Genomic DNA, 12,189 nt, shown 5'->3' with positions numbered 1-12,189 from the left:
GGCTTAATACCGATATGTCGAAATTGATGGAGTCATCTACCAGCTCTAAGTTATCCTTTCAAAGTCTGACACTCGTTTGCCCATGAACATTGTAAAATTCCGATGTCACTATCATTGTAACTCTGTGATTCTATTGGTTAAATGAATTCATTTTCACTACTTTCACTGTCACTATCAGTATCGGGCTACGATTCATAAGTCATGGTGCCTAATAAGATGTCCCCAAGCTGATGCGGAATCATCTCCCCATCCTGTCAGTGTCTGATATTCATTTGCGCATGAGCTCTTAACCAAATCAAATTCCAATGTCCATAATGGTCATTTTGTGAGTGCGGTATAAGTTGAATTAATCTATTTTTACTCATGTCACTGTTGCCATACCAGTATCTGCTCCGATTCATCAGCCACAGTGACTTCCAGGATGCATGTCCCCAGGCTGACGCGGCAGCACCTCCCTTGAGGTCCACAGAGGTCGCATTAGATCTTCATCCTTTGTCCATCCATGTCTTTCGTTTGGGTTTGTTGCTAGCTTTCATATTCTTGTTTGATAATTGCATAGGACATGCTGCTCTAAAACCTTTCAGCAGGGCGGTATCATAGCCAGATCAAATTTTTTTTGCCTTTGTGACATTAGCCATTTCACCGCACTTGGACTGTAAAGAGTTTGGAGGGCATTCACCTTCCTAATTCTTCTGTTACCATACAAGGCACAGGTAAATCGTTCCAGTTCATCATCTCAGCTATAACATTTCAAGATTCACCATGCTTCGGAAATACAGCATGAAATGACTCATCAGCCTCGACATTGTTTTTACCTTCCCCTTACCTATAAGGCACTAGTGGTATTGCAGTCAGTAAATACGTGGAGTCCTAGAAATTATGTACATACAAGGGCTGAATCATGAAATGGGACAGCTGAGGTGATGGATGAACTGAAAATATTTTGCTGTGCTTTGCATGGTAACAGAAGAATTCGGAGGTGAATGCTCTGCGATTCTTGACAATACAGTCTAAGTGCGGTAAAATGATTTATGTCACAAAGGCAAAAACTTTTGATCTGGCTTCTCAGAGACGTCTCTGAACAGCATGTCCTCCGTAGCAATTATCAAACTAAGAATATCGTGAATATGGAAGCTAGCAACGGACCAAAGATCATGGATAGACGAAGGATGAAGATCTAATGCGACCTCTATTGGTTTCACCTCAGGGGAGGTGATGCCGTATCAGTTTGTTGACGTTCTGAAGGCACCATGGCTGATGTATCAAAGCCCGATACTGGCATAGAAGCAGTGACAGGAGCAAAAATGAATTCATTAAACCTATACACTCAGAAAATGACAATGATGGTGAGATTGGAATTCGATTCAGAGCTCAAAACAATTTCAGACTTTGAAAGGATGGCAAAGTGATTCGTTGTCATCCCACGAGTTCGACATCCACAAATTATACAACAAACGAGTCGTACAGCCCATGACTTCGACAGCAGGCAAATAAGGCCCAGGAGTCCGACAGTATACAAACAAGGCCCGCAAGTTTGACACTAGGCAAACAAGGTCCACGAGTTTGACACTTTTCTAAGCAACAACCCCCAAACAAAAAACAAAAAACAAACAAACAAACAAACAAACCTCACCAGTTAAAAACGATCCACGAGTTCGATATTACATCGCAGGGCCGTAAATATATTTTTTTCTCGTGGGTCTTGTTTATTACGTGTCAAACTCGTGGGCCTGGCTTGCCTGGTGTCAGACTCAAGGGTGTCGAACTCATGGGCTGTAGGACTCACAGGCAGTGTTGCCAGATGGTGATTTCGGTAACCAAAAAGGGTGAAATTTGGTGATTTTTGAAGTTGTTTGGTGACAAAATTTTAGCCTGGTAACCAAATCAAAATTTTGTGATTTTTGGTAATTTTTGGTGATTTTTTAGACCAATGGAAAACAATCACTCCAATTGAAAACGAAAATGCATTTTGCCCAAAGGTTTTCCATTATTTCCTGTAGAAGCAGAACATGTGCCCCCTTTTTGTCACTCAGCACCACTGACCACACACAGATACTCATCCATACACATCGTGCACATTTTGCATTTAGTGTGTGTGACTACGGCACGCCGTAAATTGCACCGAGACTAGCGCAGAGTGTTTGATAAAGGTTTATTTACATCATTGAAACCTTACCTGGCGTTTCTGAATTTGGTGATCTTTTTATGGTTTTGGTGATTTTTCACAAGCCTTTTGGTGATTTTGCTCTGTTGGGACCTGGCAACGCTGCTCACAGGCTGTATATTTCGCGGGCTCTATGACTCATGGGTTGTATGATTCGTGGGTGTCGAACTCGTGAAGTGTACCCGGTGAATCAGCGTCAGCTTCTTGACATCCATAGGGCACCATGGCTGATCTAACAAAAGTGTTGACTTTAAGTTAAATGTCTACAGAAAATGCCTGAATTAAGATAATGCCTTATTTGTTTTTTGTTTTTTGTTGAATATGGTTATATATCTAATATCCAGACTAGATTTAATTTCATTCAATGATATTACCACAAATAATGGATATTTAGATGTTTTAGCGTGAGAACTTGCAAAAAACTGCGTGGACTTTTAAGTTTGTCAACCTCATGTATGCCAACTTCATTGTCGATGACCTGCAAGTCCATATTCCCAAATTTTCGAAATAAAATGAAAATGATGTTAATATAATCATTACCATCGAGAAATTGTACATCGTGATTGATTCGTGTCTCGAACTCGGGTCCTCCGATCGGGAGTCGAAAGTTTTACCCACTATGCCACAGAACCGCCGAGAACCCACAAGTTAGCATTCCCCTGTTAAAAAAACAAACAAACATCAAAGTAATTTAGGCCTCTAAAAGTCCATTGTCTCGATTATGCATCATGTATAGTGTCATTTCAGTGACAAGTTCAATGTAGATGCAATTTCTGAAGAAAATAGAGGAAATATCATGTCAAAATATTATCCATGCCTGATACAGTATTATAGAAATGTGCCAGTGAATGCAGCGTAGTTGAGATAAGTGTTTTAATTGTGAAACTAGTTATACGCCTTTATCTAAAGGGGAAATCCAGTCCAAATAAAAGTTAGTCCGATAAGAAAAAGTAAAATATTACTAGTTCAATGGTAAAATTGTGATCGAAATTGCATGAAAAATATGGAAGTTATATGACATTTTGAAGTTTCGCTATTTTTTTGAGGAAATAGCTCTTGAACGGTCAATATGAAATGACATGGTGAGCATGTCATCCCCTCACATCTTGCCATATAGTTTGTACATACAATTTTGACATTTCCAGTTTTTCATTCAAACGCAATTATGCTCGAGGCTCAAATCATGATATATGTAACATCACCATTACCAAGTTATGCAACCAGGAATTACATCATTTGTCAGACTTCAATGACTGAAACATTGATTTTTTTTTGTTATTTTTTGTACACGATCAATGGAAAATTGTGAGATTATGACATGGTCAGGTTACTCATTTGCATATTCTTATCCACTGTACAAGAAATGTTTTTGCAGAAATTAGCAAAAAATAGTAACTTCTTTATTTTTCATCAGATTACAGCCAAATTCTTACCGTTGATTTCGTAAGATTTTACTCTTTTTTATCAGACTAACTTATTTTTAGACTGGATTTCCCCTTTAAGCAGGATTTGAGTTTATTGCAAAAAAAAATGCCAGTAGAATTGAGAATTCATTATCTTGATTTCCTTTACTGTAAATTTATCACTAAAATCAATCAATTGAAAAGGAGATTTGTAAACGAATCCCTGCTATGTCGTATTTCTAGTCTTTGACGTCGTCTTCATCTTCGATGTCGTGACCAACGTCATCATCAAAAAGAACCATAGTCATCTTTGATTTCTCATTTTAAGGCAACTTTTATTCAATCAGGTGATTGCTGATTACAAAAATTGATTAAAGTTGTGAATTTACATGATAAAAAGATTCGTTGTAACTCATTTTTGATACTGGACATCAAAAAAAGGCATTTCGGAGGCTAATTTCCAGACAACGCGCATGCGCACTCGAATGTCTACAGAAGAAGATCGGATTACAATTAGGCCAAAATCTTTTGCTTTTGTTTTCGTAAAAAGAGATATTCATTTAATATCCAGACCAAATTTCAAGTCATTTAACAAATTTTTCACAAAATATACAGACTGCAGCATGTCGTTTCCCAGGTTTTGATGAAGTATCAGAGCAAGAGGTACTTCAGATTCTTTCAAAATCCCCAGGAAAGTGTTGTGATTTAGGCCCAGTTCCTGCATCATTGATGAAGAAGTGCGCCACTGCAGTAGTTCCAGCTATGACATCTATCATCAATAACTCTCTGAAATTGGGTGAGGTTCCTCCTGTGCTAAAGGTTGCTAAGATCTGCCCTGTGCTGAAGAAGGCAAATTTGGATTCAAATGTGATGAGCAATTTCCGTCCTGTGTCAAACCTCTGTTTTCTGAGCAAAACCTTAGAGAGAGTAGTATCCAAGCAGCTCACAACATTCTTACAAGAAAACAGCTTATATGATGATTTCCAGTCGGCTTATCGTGCTCACCACAGTGTGGAGACTGCTGTACTTAGAATTCAGAATGATCTCCTTCAAGCTATGAATGTTGGGAAAATATCTCTCCTGGTCCTTTTGGACATGTCTGCAGCCTTTGATACTGTAGATCATGGAGTTCTTCTTACTCGCTTGGAAAGCCTCTTTGGTGTAACTGAAATTGCGCTTCACTGGTTCCGTTCTTATCTCACTCAGAGAACACACTTTGTGAGCATGCATGGTGCTAGCTCTGACAGATTGCCTTTGCAATATGGACTTCCTCAAGAATCTGTCCTGGGCCCAGTGCTCTTCTGCATGTACTGCTTGCCACTTGGAGATATCATCAAGAGTCATGGCCTTAGTTATCATTGCTACGCTGATGATATCCAGATATATTTATCAGTGAATCCTGTCCATTCTGAAGTAATCCAAGCAATACAGCGTATTGAGGCTTGTGTTGATGAGTTGCATAAGTGGGTGATTTCAAACTTTCTGAAGCTTAATGAAGGGAAGACGGAGTTTATGATCATTGGGTCTAAGCATCAAAGACCAAAGGTAGGCCCTAAACGTCACTGGGATCAGAGTGGGTGGAAAATTCATCCCTCCTTCAGATACTGCCAGGAATCTTGGAATCATTTTTGACTCTAATCTTTCCATGGAAAGCCACATCTTGGCTGTATCCAGAGCAGCTTTCTTAGCTCTCAGAAACATTGGCTTGATCCACAAGTACATCAATAACCATGTTGCAGAACTTCTGGTGCATGCATACATCACATCGAGGCTTGACATGGGAAATTCAGTATTGTATTATCTGAATAAATCACAAATACACAGACTTCAGCGCCTGCAGAATAGCGCAGCTAGAGTTGTCACCATGTCCAGGAAGAGTACAAGCATCAACTCTCTTCTGAAAAAGCTACATTGGCTATGTGTTGAACAGAGGATTGAGTATAAGATCAGTTTGGTTGTGTACAAGGCACTGAATGGCAGTTCTGCATCATATATATGTGATCTACTAGAGCCGTATGTCCCAGCAAGAGAAAATCTACGTTCTGCAGACAAGTACCTGCTGGTGGAACACAGAGCACACAACTCTTGGGGAGCTCGTTCATTCCGCGAGGCTGCTGCAAAGATATGGAATGGCCTTCCACAGTCTATCCGCAGAGCTCTTACCACAGAATCTTTTAAAACAGCCCTCAAGACCCATCTCTTCAAATTGGAAAACTAGCCAATGTTTAAGAATGTATGTTTACACATTTGGAGACAATTGCTTCCTGGAACTATTTCTTTTTATTTTAACTGTCATATCACAAGCGGTGCACCCATGAAATCTAAGCTGAATTATGTATTTATTTTGGAGCAAGCGCTATGAGCGCCTGATTTGGCGGATACCGGCGCTATACAAGACTTCATCATTATCATTTACTTAAAGGGTGGAACTTGAAAAATTTCACAAATTTTGTAAAATTTTGTTGAATTTTGTCGACATCGTTGCCCATTTCGTTGTCGATGACAACAAACTGAGGGCTTATATTGCCAAACTTTGCCTTGCATCATATTTCCCAGCTTCTGAGGAAACTAGAAATACCAAAATCTTTGGTTATCAATGAAAAATAAAGGCATGGGGACCACTTTATGAGGATAATACCCAAATGCTATTCCCCCGTATTCGTGAAAAGGTCGTTCCGGAAGTGACGTCACAAAACGTCACTGGCATTGGATTTGACGATGTTCAATCTTTTTTCAAATTACCTGCCAGCCTGAGAATTGATACAAAATTAAGAATAACGCAATATAAGATATTGAATAATTTGATTCCCGTTAATTCGTGGCTTGTTCGAATACGGAAAAAAGATGACTCAAGATGTTCCTTTTTGTAAAAGTGAACCGGAAACAACATAACATTTATTTTTTGATTGCCGGAGGGTGTCAGTATTCTGGGAGTCATTGTTTAACGAGGAAAAAAGGAAAATTGATTCCTTGCAATTGCTTTCATGTAAAAAGGTGTTATTGTCCCCGCCGAACGAGTTCGAGCAGGGGACTATGAAACGGGCTCCGTACGTGTGTGTGTCCGTGTGTGTGTGTGTGTGTGTGTGCGTCTGTGTGTTATCAAAATGTTCAATTTGCTACTTCTCTGTCATTTATGAGCCAATCTTGATTCTGTTAGCTTTATATGATAGCACTACATGGGAGCTTGAAACATCTACACAGAATTTCAGTTGTGACCTTTGACCTTGACCTTTGACCTATATTGTACATTTTGCTACAAAATGCTACTCCTTCGCCATTTCTAACCCGATTTTGATTCCGTTTACTTTATATGATGGCACTAGGTGAGGGCTTCAAAACTTCTACACAGAATTTTGACCTTTGACTTCTTTGACCTTTGACCTTGATTTTTGACCTGTATTTTACATTTGCTACAAAATGCTACTCCTTCGCCATTTCTAACCCGATTTCGATTCCGTTTGCTTTATGTGATGGCACTAGATGAGGGCTTCAAAACCTCTACGCAGAATTTTGACCTTTGACTTCTTTGACCTTTGACCTTGATTTTTGACCAATATTGTACATATTGCTACAAAATGCTACTTCCGGCGGGGACATATATTACGCACCGCGTAATTTCTTCTTTTCCTTGTATTATGGTGTTATACATCCGAGGAACGGTTTTGTGTTTTCGTGCAATTAAGCTATAATTATATATATATATAACTATATAACTATATATAATCAAGTATAAAAGTTTATGTGCTCAACGGCAACATTTTGTGCAATATGTAAAAAAAATACAGTTTGATTGATGAAGAAATAGCTAAAAGCAAGAATAAATTTGATTTGTATGAGGCAAAGTGGAGGAAAATAGAACACATATCTCTATAGAAAATCAACTGCCCTTTCTCTCTCCTTTTCCTTGCTCAGATGGTCTTTTCTTCCTCACCGCGGATTATACTCTTTTTTTTTCTAATTACCTCCCTCTCTCTTTCTCTCTCTCTCTTGTTATAACGTTTCTTACATTTCATGTTTATGAAACAATTGTTCTGTTCTGCATTATTATCCCAAAGACTGTAGCATCGAATACCATCCCCCCCCCCCCGGGGGGGGGGGGGGGGGCAGGAGAGGGGACGTGAGACTTGGCATCTTCAGCCCAGGTTTGGGTGTATATATCATTGTAGAGTGAAAGTTACGGAGAGTGCATGAATGACCTTTTCTGTGTATACGATTCTAGAATTATTGGTGTTAACGTGTGATAGAGAGTATAGCCCAAAAAAGGATCAGACGCCGAGTAATTTTACTATCATTGGATGCTATTAAAATGTGTGTCTTGTGATGTTCAAAATGTATATGTCATATGATTTATTAAGTGATAATAATAATAATAGTAATAACCAACATTTATATAGCGCTTTTTCTACACATACACGAAGCGCTTAAACATAATGTGTAACAAAATAAAAAAAAGATCAACAGTATTGTAAAAAAGGACAATGTTTCTGTTCTGATCAATGAAATCAAGAAGTACCCCCAAAAAATGTTTTTTGAAAAAAAAATGACATTTCAAAACTGTGATAACTTCCTTATTTCCTATCCGATTTTGATCTTTCTTGCACTGTTTTGCAAGGATTTTTTTCTTTTTCTTATGAAATTGATTTTTTGGATTTTTTTCATCCAATGGACATTGGATGAGGCATCCAAGAACACACATACAATGTACCTATCTTCCTTGCTACAAGACACCATCACACATCATGCCATATCCCTCTCATGGATAAAGTTCTTGTTTTCATCTGATTTTGAGTTTTATATTTTGTGTTCTCTTGTTGTTGTTCTCTTTATCAGTATTGTTTAACTTTTTTGACTGGCATGTCTTTCGCACATATTGTTATTTGTTTGCTGTTTCATTTGATTTACGCTTTTCTTGTTCAGTTGTTTTTCAACTCTCCCCCCACCTAATGTTTGTTTTTGTTTTGTTTTGTTTTATGTGTCTGTTGGACTGCTTCTAAAAATAGCAATTTGCTAAGAGAGCTGTCCGTTCCATGAGTGGTGTATAAGTAAATTCAAATACAAATTCATGCTGAATGCGATGTTTCTGGGGATCATAAACCTCTCTTATTCCCGGTACTTACAATGTATTGCAAGGGTGTATCGATAATAGAGTGTATCATAATCAATGATGGAGTCGCAAATAACAATTAGTAATCATGAACGAAATCTAATTATATCCCCAGCTGAATGTACTTACAATGTATACTGCAAGGGTGTATCGATAATGGAGTATATAATCAATGATGGCGTCGCAAATAACAATCAGTAATCATGAACGAAATCTAATTATATCCCCAGCCGAATGTACTTACAATGTATACTGCAAGGGTGTATCGATAGTGGAGTACAGTATAATCAACGATGGCGTCGCAAATAGCAATCAGTAATCATGGTCGAAATCTGATTATATCCCCAGCCGAAATAGTAAAACGAGCTTTGATATCTATTTTGTCATGAAACAGCTGACGTATCGATATACTTGTAGTAAGGCGTGGTCTTCTAGTCGGTTTCACACACAAAAGAAAATGGATGCCTGTCAGCTTGTGTTTTAACCAAGGAGTTACTGTGTACAGCGATTGTAACTTCTTAATTATGCAACATAATCATCATACTTAATAGCCATGTAGCGCATTGCAGTATGCACGTGTATTTCAATTTGATTCCTTGGGCAAAAACCATGCTCGTTGTGACCAATACTGTTGGCTGGTCGCAGAGAGAAGTATTACTTCGTGAAAATACACAGATAGTGTAGCCTCTGTGGGATAACGTTCATCATGTTTAAAGATTATGAATTAAAGTCCTAAGTATAGATACACCGGGTACCTTTGACGTTTCTGTTCCACGGCTACATCATCGCAAATTTCGGCAAAATTAACTTGGGTGGAGACGTTTATGATGTCATCTTCCCTATGATAGTTTTAGAATTGCTGACTAAAATGACCAACGCAGAACGATTGTCTCATGTGTGTACTTTACCTGACAGTGATTTTATGTGCAATGCTTGTAAAGCTTCAGAGGCGAAATTAGAGATTACAAGCTGTACAAGCCGTTTATAATTATTTGCAGCATAATTTTTCTCCTTCAAAGGTTTGCTGAAAGGACGCGATCTCAGTACAAGGACACGTTGCTCTCGCTTCTCTCTCTGGTTTAATGTATACTTCAAAATTCTACAAAACTGCATGTATGAACACCTTCCGCGGAACGTTTGTTTGCCACTTTCTATATGTTTTTCTTCCGTTTAGTGCTGTTTACTGTCAACGTGAAATTGTGGAAATACATGTATTGTGCTGAGCTGTTCAAACAGGAAAAGATGAAATAATAAGATTCATTTCATTTTTTCTTGTTGCCCTTTGCACCGTTCAAAGTTGGTCAACTTGAATGTATGTATGTATGTATGTATGTATGTATGTATATATATATATATATATATATATATATATATATATATATATATAATCATTAACATACATACATACAAACATTTATGGGTGTGTGTGTGTGTTGTGTACATAAGTGTTAATGAATGTATATGTCTGCTGTCTATCAGAAAATTATTTGCACCGCAACGGTGAATCAAATACCGAAAAACGTATTTCTACTGAAAGGCACACGCAAAGTAACATGCACGATTCACTTTTGATGAAGATTTTTCTCCAAAAGCGCCTTAACGTACATGTACTAATGGAATGAAGTTCACATGGAGCTAGTATCATTTACTTCAAAATTCATAAATAGGATTTATTTCCTTTTAGACACAAACGAAGGTAATGAGATGTAAGAATACACAAGGTACAATGTGACATAAAGAGCAAAAACAAAATGATACGTTTGTTTCACGAAAAAAGGCTAAAAAATATTCAAAAGCCAAAATTCGGGATAAGCTTTATTTGAATCGTAGCACTGACTGGCTACTATTAGCAGGATAAGGATGTACTTATAATTATATTCTTTCTGACCAATGTGAAACACACTCATCGAAGAAACCTTTCGCACTTTTATTCAGAGTAGTGTCTACTATCGATGTACTAACATGAAAGACAGCAGATTACATAAAAACAGTCGTCATGCGCGTGTATACGATGTATTTTGCTCTTTCTTTTCAAGACTCGAGACATGCAAGCTGCAACAGTTGCTCGTGATGAACTACAAACTGCGAACACAACGAACTTGTATTGCGGATGGGCCAACTAATATATATAGCTGCGAAGTGTAAAGTAGGTATTTTTATATTTTCATAATGATAAATACGATTGCATGTTGTTCATTACGAGTTTGGAATTTTGTTCTAACCGACTGCCGACGATGTTCACATCCGGCTAAAGATATCGAGAGATGAAAAAAAGAAATCAAAATATAAACAGCATTAGTCTGCTTACTGGAGTTATAACAGGAGACGCATATTGTGTTATAACATTCTTCTATCAATTCGGTCAAAACGAAGCATTAAATATGACACACGGTGCCATGAGGAAAGAATTGTATTTCGTTATTGTGTATGTGAGGGAGGGGATAGGGGCTGACATCTAATTCATCTAAAAGCGCCTGTCAGTCGACTTATCCTCTTTTTTTCTATAAGATATTGTCTGAACTATCCATGTAATACACGTGTATAGATATATGAAAGTTGATAAACACCAATCAACCTGCGTTAACCCGTTCGTATTAAAAACGGGAAACTCGAACACAGAGGGAGAATCACGTAAAAGAAGAGGCCAATTTAAATACGGATAGATCGCCTGTTTCTGAACATTTTTTAAATCTACTATTAAACTCTCCTAAGCAAATGCTAAAAAGTGGGAGTGTACACACTAGCTATCAACATAGTACATGCGAATGGATTTGACTGCCATTCTCCATATTGTACCAATGAATATTGAAATGAAACTATAGGAAAGGGCGTTCAAAATTGCAGGAATTAATCAAAGAGAGACCGATAAAATACACAATGGCCAATGTCTGTTCAAGACACGTCCGTGATGTCTAGTGCTTTCGCACTGCTATATCACCACTAACAACCGATGACGTCATACATGACATCACGAACATTGTGACACATCATTATGATCCCATTTTCAGCAGTGTTGCCTTGATAGCAGAGAATGACTTCTGGCATATTATGGAATATAGAGTAAAAGACAATTTAACCCATCGACTCCTCATGAATTTTGCTGCTGCATTAACTATCATTTTGCCCTCCTTAAATTGGCAATTAATAGCCTTGATAAGACCAAAGACTGGATAGCACTGGTTAAATTTATTAGCTCTACACAAAATCATATCAAAGTCTAAAGATTGCAGATTTGAGGCAGAAAATGTATTTTAATCTTCTAATAGTGCGTTGTCGTTGAGGGATCAGTTTTGAATTTAATACTTTTGAAAGTCTCTGCAACTGAAGCAAACATTCCATACGAACGAATAAAATAAGACCTTTTAAACAAAACGACTCTACACGATGAGACATTAACAATAAATAGTCAAGATTATAATAAACACAGCCCAAAATCACAGAAACGTGGGTTTTGTGGTACTCGATGGGTTAATGCAAAGTACTGGTAAACAGGTATGCTCCACCTACATACGACAATA

This window comes from Diadema antillarum, unplaced genomic scaffold (assembly GCF_040938485.1).
Source record: "Diadema antillarum isolate AM-2024a unplaced genomic scaffold, OU_Dant_1.0 seq00000657_RagTag, whole genome shotgun sequence".
NCBI lineage: Eukaryota > Metazoa > Echinodermata > Echinoidea > Diadematoida > Diadematidae > Diadema > Diadema antillarum.
This window is presented reverse-complemented; position numbering follows the sequence as displayed.